Source organism: Oncorhynchus mykiss, chromosome 19, assembly GCF_057628025.1.
Source record: "Oncorhynchus mykiss isolate SJ-2025 chromosome 19, ASM5762802v1, whole genome shotgun sequence".
Taxonomy (NCBI): domain Eukaryota; kingdom Metazoa; phylum Chordata; class Actinopteri; order Salmoniformes; family Salmonidae; genus Oncorhynchus; species Oncorhynchus mykiss.
This window is the reverse complement of record NC_143040.1, coordinates 66,628,383-66,638,499: the sequence shown is the minus strand read 5'-3', so window position 1 is coordinate 66,638,499 and position 10,117 is coordinate 66,628,383.

The following is a 10,117-nucleotide window of genomic DNA, read 5'->3' as shown; positions in this document are numbered from 1 at the left end:
CTGACAGAAAACACATTTCTTTATTACTGCACTGTCGACTGAGCCCACAAAAGCCATTTCTACTAGGTCAGCAGAAAGATATAGTGTATCTCCAGCAGTATGTGGATACGCCTTCAAATTGGTGGATTCAGCTATTTCAGCCACACCGGTTGCTGAAAAGTGAATAAAATCGAGCACACAGCCATGCAATCTCCATAGACAGACATTGGCAGTATGAATGGTATGGAGACACGCCTTCAAATGAGTGCATTCAGCTATTTCAGCCAGACCCATTGCTGACAGGTGAATAAAATCGAGCACATCTCCATAGACAGACATTGGCAGTAGAATGGCCTTACTGAAGAGCTCAGTGACCTTCAGCGTGGCACCCTCATAGGATGCCACCTTACCAACAAGTCAGTTCGTCAAATTTTTGCCCTGCTAGACCTGTAAGTTCTGTTTTTGTGAAGTGGAAACGTCTAGGAGCAACAATGGCTCAACCGCAAAGTGGTAGGCTACACAAGCTCACAGAACGAGACCGCCGAGTGCAGAAGCGCGTAGCATGTAAAAAGGATTCACCATCTGGCATTCCGAATCTGGGTTTGGCGGATCCCAGGAGAACGCTACCTGCCTGAATGCATAGTGCCAACTGTTAAGTTTAGTAGAGGAGGAATAATGATCTGGAGATCACCGAAGGCAGCGTTTTACGTGTTCCTAACCGAACTTCTGGACATCAGAACTGCGATTACGCACCACCAACTGGCAGAATATTTTTTTTTCCTTTAACGAGTCCAACGCGAATGATATACTGCTTTCCCGGGAACAGGCCCAGATCCCGGTCATTTGCGTGAAGAAAAGGCAGAGAAAACGAGGCCAGAGGGCGGGGCTGCCTTCTGAGAAATCATAGGCGATCTAATAAACCCCAACTTCCTTCCATTCTGCCAGAAAACAAGCAATCTTTGGACAATAAAATCAATGACATATGTGGAAAATGAATCTACCAACAAGACATTCAAAACTGTAATATCTTATGCTTCACGGAGTCGTGGCTGAACGACAACATTATCAACATTCAGCTGGCTGGTTAAACGCCGTATCAGCAGGATAGAACAGCAGCCTCTGGTAAGACAAGGGGCAGCGGACTATGTATTTTTGTAAATAACAGCTGGTGCACGATATCTAAAGAAATCTCAAGGTTTTGCTCGTCTGAGGTAGAGTATAAGCTGTAGACCACACTATCTACCTAGAGAGTTTTTATCTGTATTTTTCATAGCTGTCTACATACCACCACAGACTGATGCTGGCACTAAGAACGCACTCAATTCCACCATAAGCAAACAGGAAAATGCTCACCCAGAGGCAGCGCTCCTAGTGGCCGGGGACTATAATGCAGGGAACCTTACCAAAATTCTATCAGCATGTTAAATGTGCAACCAGAGGGGGAAAAAACTGGACCACTTTCAGTCCACACACAGAGATGCATACAAAGCTCTCCCTCGCCCTCCATTTGACAAATCTGACCATAATTATTAGGGATATATGATATATCTGATGAAAATATCGGAATTGTCCGATATTAGCAAAAAATGCCATTATCGGTATCAGCTGATGTCTAGTTTAAAGCCGATGTGCAAAACTGATGTCAAAGCTGACGTGCATACCTATATAACATAAGTACACGACGTAATGACGCCATGTAAAATGTTGCGCTGTACGTGCAACACAGCATTCCTAAACTAGTGTGTGTGGATCGAGCAGTCAATAAGACGAGCAGTCATTTGAAAAAATAACAACATTTCAACGAGACAACTCAAAGGCGAAACCCATTAAAGCCAAGATAATAAATTCATTGCTCTTGACAATCAACCGTTCTCTGTCGTGGGTGATGTTGGCTTTCGCCGACTGGTTGAGCACCGGTACACACTATCAAGTGCGCTATTTTTCAGATGTTGCCCTACTGGAGTTACACAGTAATAGCGTCACTGCTATTAGCTTCACGACATACATACTATGGAATGCCGTTTGGGTCTTTGCGTGTCAAAGAAAATACAGTAGCACTGTCAAAGCTGTACAAAAAAAGTATGCAAACAAGCAAACACCGGCCACGAACGATGTGTTTACAATACTGCGTTGGTAATAAAGCATAATTTGTTTGACCGCAACATCTGGGGTAGTGAGCTTTAGCTTGGTACCTAGCTAGCACCAATTCAACCAGCCTGAAAATAATGACCGATAGAAACTGCAGTCATTTACATTATTCTTAGCAATGATTTAGGAATCCTTGTGAGTAAGTATTAGCTAGGTTGCCACTTGTTGTTCACCTATTGAAATTGAACTTCAGTTCATGAAAATAAATAGCTAGCCAGCTACTTAACCCTGTTGCCCAAAGCTAATGTTATAAGCAGCCAGATAGTTTCATCTGGCTAGTGAGGCTACTGATGCTCGACCGGACCGGGTTATGTGTTGTGAAACTAGCCACAATAAGGATTAGGCACAATAGGGGAATTTGCGGTTTGCCTTCAAAATAAAAGTATTTCATTGACAGTGATGCAAATGAATACAAATAGTAGAATTATGCCATACTTGTATTTTGAAGGCTAACTGCAAAGTCCACTATTGTGGCTAATCCTTATTGTGGCTAACTTCACATAAATGGGTCCGACCATTAATCAAATAAAAACTGTCTTATAAATGAAGGTTATTTTAGATGATGACACCTAGCTATATAGCTAACTATAGCAACTGAAACAGATCGTTTCGCTATGGTTTTGGGGAAGACCATTGTTTGCGTCCATGAGCTAGCTAGCTTTTTTTTTAATGAACAGCACTGTAGGTACGCGAGACAACTTTAACAGCATCATAGCATGCATATTGATGAATCGTTGTGACATATGAAATACGAATGATAGTGTAATCAATGTGTAATAACTACGCTAAAAAATGTATGAACGTGTTCAATTGTTATGTGACGTGCAGTCATATTCATGTCCTGATTGGTCAACAAGCTTATTTGACACGTCCAATAGTGTTATTTCAAACAGCGTTCCATAGAAATCCTGGTTGAGAATGAAACGACTGAACAAATGAACAACGAAACAGCACAGCAAGTAAGTGAAAGAAATAGGTTTTGAATATGTTTTACTGGTAATGGGGACACACGTAAATGCCAGCAAAATAACTTTTTGGTCCGTGTGGTGTGGTGTGTGTGTGTGTAACCTTTATTTAACTTGGCAAGTCAGTTAAGAACATATTCTTATTTACGGCCTACCCTGGCCAAACCCGGACGATGCTGGGCCAATTGTGCGCTGCCCTATGGGACTCCCAATCACGACCGGATGTGATACAGCCTGGATTCGAACCAGGGACTGTAGTGACACCTCTTGCACTGAGATGTAGTCCCTTAGACCGCTGTGTTTACTAGAATGCTTAAAAGGCCGCTAAAATGTTAAGTATTAGTTATCTGTATCGTTTTTTGGGGAAAAGAAAATATTGGATATCAGTATCAGCCAAAGATGTAATATCGGTGCATCACTAATGAGTATATCCTCCTAATTCCTGCTTACGAGCAAAAATTCAAGTAGGAAGCACCAGTGACTCGATCAATAAAAAGTAGTCAGATGAAGCAGATGCTAAGCTACAGGACTGTTTTGGTAGCACAGACTGGAATATGTTTCGGGATTCCTCATAAAGCATTGAGGAATACGCCACATCGGTCATTGGCTTCATCAATATGTGCATCGATGACATCGTCCCAACAGTGACCATACGTACATACCCCAACCAGAAGCCATGGATTACCGGCAACACTAAGCTAAAGGCTAGAGCTGCCACTTTCAAGGAGAGGGACTCTAACCCGGAAGCTTATAAGAAATCCCACTATGCCCTCCGATGAACCATCAAACAGGCAAAGAGTCGATACAGGACTAAGATCGAATCGCACTACGGCTCTGACGCTCGTCGGATGTGGCAGGGCTTGCAAACCATTACAGACTACAAAGGGAAGCCCAGCCGAGAGCTGCCCAGTGACACAACCCTACCAGACGAGCTAAACTACTTCTATGCTCGCTTCGAGGCAAATAACACTGAAACATGCACGAGAGCATCACGCTCGTATATATATATATATATATATATATGCGTGTCTGTGTATATATATATGCGTGTCTGTGTGTCTGTGTGTGTATTGATATATATATATATATATGCGTGTGTGTGTGTCTGTGTGTGTCTGTATTGATATATATATGCGTGTCTGTGTGTGTGTGTCTGTATTGATATATATATGCCTGTCTGTGTCTATATTGATATATATATGCGTGTCTGTGTGTATACCGCACTATGACTTGGGGGCGGAGGGTTGTTACTGAACTGTTCTCGGGCCAGGATGACCTGGTACTTGATGAGGGAGCACAGGTCACGTTGAGACATGGCCCTGTTCTGGATCAGACCACAAGTGAATGGCTCCAGCACCTGAAACAACAATGGCCGACAAACAATAGGCCAACCCAGACAGGATAAGTGGAGCACTTTTCTATTTTCAGTTCCTCATGTCAGAGCGAGGCGGAAGACTAAATTCGAGTGGCCACAATATTCATATACAGTGAGCTCCAAAAGTATTGGGACAGCGGCACATTTTTTGTTGTTTTGGCTCTGTATTCCGGCACTTTGGATTGGAAGTGATACAACGACTGAGGTTAAAGTGCGGACTATGGGGAATAATCACTGAATTATGATTTTGTTTTGAGAGGCATCTTAAGTGTCAGAATCCTAAAGAAACCCATGGGTTGTACAGAGCTGTCTAATGCTATAGACAATAGGAGAGGCTTTCAATTCCTACTTTATTGACTCTGTCAGGGTACTGACACAGAACCCCTCCACTGGATTCTTGGGCTCAGTGCTAGTGAATGACACTCAACCTGTCTTCATAAGGGAGGTTTCTGAGTCAAAGGTGAACAAGGTGATTAGCTCACTAAAAAACTCTAAAGCCAAAGATGTGTTTGGGCTGGACTCTACCTTTCTTAAAAACTACAAAGAGTCACTCATTGGCCACATTACTAAGGTCCCCAACACATCTATTGGTCTCGGGGTGTTTCCAAGGGTATGGAAGTCGGCCATAATAACGGCCATCTTTAAATCAGGCGACCCTGCTGACGTGAGTAACTACAGGCCCATTAGTATACTACCTGTGGTGTCAAAAGTTGTTGAAAAGTGTGTAGCAGAACAACTGATTGCCCACCTCAACAACAGCCCCTTCACATTACACTCCATGCAGTTTGGCTTCAGAGCGAAACTCTCCACAGAAACGGCCAACTGCTTTCTTCTGGAAAATGTGAAGTCCAAGATGGACAAAGGGGGCGTTGTTGGGGCTGTGTTTCTGGACCTAAGGAAGGCTTTTGATACTGTTAACCATGAGATTCTCATTACAAAATTGTCCAAGTTCAACTTTTCCCCTGATGCCTTGAGATGGATGAAATCCTACCTTGAAGGCAAACGACCTACCCTCCAGGACACCTACACCACCCGATGTCACAGGAAGGCCATAAAGATCCTCAAGGACAACAACCACCCGAGCCACTGCCTGTTCACCCCGCGATCATCCAGAAGGCGAGGTCAGTACAGGTGCATCAAAGCAGGGCCCGAGAGACTGAAAAACAGCTTCTATCTCAAGGCCATCAGACTGTTAAACAGCCACCACTAACATTGAGTGGCTGCTGCCAACACACTGACTCAACTCCAGCCACTTTAATAATGGGAATTGATGTAAAATATATCACTAGCCACTTTAAACAATGCTACTTAATATAATGTTTACATACCCTACATTACTCATCTCATATGTATATGTATATACTGTACTCTATATCATCTACTGCATCTTTATGTAATACATGTATCATTAGCCACTTTAAACTATGCCACTTTATTTACATACTCATCTCATATGTACAGTATATACTGTACTCGATACCATCTACTGCATCTTGCCTATGCCATTCTGTACCATCACTCATTCATATATCTTTATGTACATATTCTTTATCCCTTTACACTTGTGTGTATAAGGTAGTAGTTTTGGAATTGTTAGGTTAGATTACTTGTTGGTTATTACTGCATTGTCGGAACTAGAAGTACAAGCATTTCGCTACACTCGCATTAACATCTGCTAACCATGTGTATGTGACCAATACATTTGATTTGATTTGTACTCAGTGTGTCAGAGTGAGCAATGAGCTGTCGCCCACTCTTAGCTATGATGTGGGCGTGCCCCAAGGGTCAATACTGGGGCACCTCCTGTTCAGCCTGTACATTAATGATCTGCCTTCTGTCTGTACTGGGTCTGTTCAAATGTATGCAGATGATACAGTGATATATGTGCATGCAAAGAGCAAACAACAAGCTGCACAAGAACTCACTACTGTAATGGTCCAGGTTACAAAGTGGCTCAGTGACTCGTGTTTGCATCTCAATGTGAAAAAAACTGTTTGCATGTTCTTCACAGAGAGGGCAACAGATGCTACTGAGCCAGATGTCTATGTGTCAGGGGAGAAGCTCCAGGTGGTATCATCTGATCTTAAGTACCTTTAAGTACCTTGGCATCATACTTTTAAAAAGCATGTGGAAAAAGGTCATTCAAATAACCAAATTCAACCTAGCTAATTTCCGATATATACGAAATTGTTTGACTACAGAGGTAGCAAAACTGTACTTCAAATCTATGATACTCCTTAGCACTTAACATACTGCTTGACTAGTTGGGCCCAAGCTTGCTGTACAACATTAAGACCTATTCAGTCTGTCTACAAACAGGCTCTCAAAGTGCTTGATAGGAAGCCCAATAGCCATCATCATTGTTACATCCTTTGAAAGCATGAGCTCCTGAGTTGGGAAAATCTTGTGCAATACACCGACGCATGTCTTGTATTCAAGATCCTAAATGGCCTGGCTCTCCCTCCACTCAGTAGTTTTGTTAAACAGAAAACCCAAACATATGGCAGCAGATCCACAAGGTCTGCCATGAGAGGTGACTGTATAGTTCCCTTAAGGAAAAGCACCTTTAGTAAATCCGTTTTCTCTGTGAGAGCTTCTCATGTCTGGAATACACTGCAATCAGACACACATAACTGCACCACATATCACACTTTCACAAAATGCTTGAAGACATGGCTTAAGGTCAATCAGATTTGTGAACATGGTCCCTAGCTGTGTGTTGCCGCTTTCCATGTTGTCTGTTGTCTGTAGCTTGTGAGGTGTGGAAACACTTTGTTGCTTTTATGAATTTTGTCTTGCTGCTTTTTGTTCTATGTTGCTCTGTCTGTATGCTACGTCTTGCTTGTCCAATGTTGCTCTGTCTGCATGTTACGTCTTGCTTGTCCAATGTTGCTCTGTCTGTATGATATGTCTTGCTTGTCCAATGTTGCTCTGTCTGTATGCTATGTCTTGCTTGTCCAATGTTGCTCTGTCTGTATGATATGTCTTGCTTGTCCAATGTTGCTCTGTCTGTATGCTATGTCTTGCTTGTCCTATGTTGCTCTGTCTGTATGCTATGTCTTGCTTGTCCTATGTTGCTATTGTCTATATTGTGATTGTTTTTAATAACCTGCCCAGGGACTGCGGTTGAAAATTAGCCGGCTGGCTAAAACCGGCACTTTTACTGAAACGTTGATTAATGTGCACTGTCCCTGTAAAAAATGAACTTTTACTCAGCAAAAACATATTAGCTGGAATCATATAGATGTCCTCGCAATTATGTGGCAGGCTGTTATTAGTGTCAGCCAATCACATCCTACCACTCATAAGGCACTACGGCTGGGGGGGAGGGGGGCTCACGATATCAGTGATGAAGACAAGGATGTCTCATGGTAAGGTGTGCAAAATGGGTCAACTTTGAGTACATCTAGACCTATCTCCTGAATGTGTTGGTATTCAGGTTGAAAAAGTCCTTTTCTGACCACTTCTACCACGGGCAAACATGGATGAAAGGTTTTGTATCAATCAAAAGGGCTGCAATCAGAAAGTCATTGAACTCATATAGAAAGACCCAAAAGAGACTAGACCCACTTGTTCTTTCCAAATCCACAAAAGCAAAAAACTACTCTAAAAGTGGACTGGTTGGATTTAAGCCAAGCTGAATTCTCTGTAATGTAACCTTAAATCAAACAATAATTTGGATGTTTAATTATTTATGTAAGATATATCACAGATGTCAGAATTCACATTCAAAAAGCTCAATAATTTGACTAGAATTACGATTTAATGAGATATAACAGGGGTGGTTGGGGTCCATTCAATTTGAAGGCATTCAATTCAGGAAATGTACAACTTTGGAAATAAATATCTTCTACTTTTCAGTTTATGGAGAAGTCATTGAAAATACATGTCCTTTTTCCAATTGCTGAATTGGAATGACAATTAATTTCTTTAATTGACCCCAACCCTGACAGGAACTAATGGCACACTAATGTACGGATGAGGTCTTATTTCTGAGGGTGCCTAATTTAGCACTGGGCACTGTGGAGACATGCGCCAGCTGCGACTGATGCCTATTTGAATGCATCAAATAGGCTTTTCCACAAATCATTACAGAAAAGGATTAGGGGGTCAAATCAACCTTCCTGTAACAAACTCTCCCCTCGACCTTTCCAACAAGGCCAGGGTTAGATTTAGGGGGTGGGTAAAATCATCTACTAGACCTCCTAAACCCCCCATGGCTCTCGTCTCTGACTCACATGCTAGCTGTTAGCACACTACACTACTCTGTTGATGTCTGACTAATCGGTGACTAATACTGAAGGCTAGCCTGTTTTCATCCTGTTTGTAGTCTGTTTAATCCTGTTTGTAGTCTGTTTCATCCTGTTTATAGGCTGTTTAATCCTGTTTAATCCTGTTTGTTGTCTGTTTAATCCTGTTTGTAGTCTGTTTAATCCTGTTTGTAGTCTGTTTAATCCTGTTTGTTGTCTGTTTAATCCTGTTTGTAGTCTGTTTAATCCTGTTTGTAGTCTGTTTAATCGTGTTTGTAGTCCGTTTAATCGTGTTTGTAGTCCGTTTCATCCTGTTTATAGGCTGTTTAATCCTGTTTGTTGTCTGTTTAATCCTGTTTGTAGTCTGTTTAATCCTGTTTGTAGTCTGTTTAATCCTGTTTGTAGTCTGTTTAATCCTGTTTAATCCTGTTTGTAGTCTGTTTAATCCTGTTTAATCCTGTTTGTTGTCTGTTTAATCCTGTTTGTAGTCTGTTTAATCCTGTTTAATCCTGTTTGTAGTCTGTTTAATCCTGTTTGCTGTCTGTTTAATCCTGTTTGTAGTCTGTTTAATCCTGTTTGTAGTCTGTTTAATCCTGTTTATAGGCTGTTTAATCCTGTTTAATCCTGTTTGTTGTCTGTTTAATCCTGTTTGTAGTCTGTTTAATCCTGTTTGTAGTCTGTTTAATCCTGTTTGTTGTCTGTTTTATCCTGTTTGTTGTCTGTTTAATCCTGTTTGTAGTCTGTTTAATCCTGTTTGTAGTCTGTTTAATCCTGTTTGTAGTCTGTTTAATCCTGTTTGTAGTCTGTTTAATCCTGTTTGTAGTCTGTTTAATCCGGTTTGTAGTCTGTTTTATCCTGTTTGTAGTCGGTTTAATCCTGTTTGTAGTCGGTTTAATCCTGTTTGTAGTCTGTTTAATCCTGTTTGTAGTCTGTTTAATCCTGTTTGTAGTCTGTTTAATCCGGTTTGTAGTCTGTTTAATCCGGTTTGTAGTCTGTTTAATCCGGTTTGTAGTCTGTTTTATCCTGTTTGTAGTCGGTTTAATCCTGTTTGTAGTCGGTTTAATCCTGTTTGTAGTCTGTTTAATCCTGTTTGTAGTCTGTTTAATCCTGTTTATAGTCTGTTTAATCCTGTTTTATAGTATGTTTTATCCTGTTAGTAGCCTGTTTTATCTGCATGGTTGGGAAGGGCCTATAATTAAGCATTTCACTGTTAGTCTACAGCTGTTCCTTACAAAGCATGTGACAAATACATTTGTATTTGATCCATACCATCTGCCTTACTGGCAACATGCTAACATGTTAACAGTGATGAAAAACTGACCTGGGGAAGGTGAATCAAATGCTGGGTTAAGAAGGTCCTTTATTGACAAAGATAGAGAGCCTAGTCACGTTAGTATTAT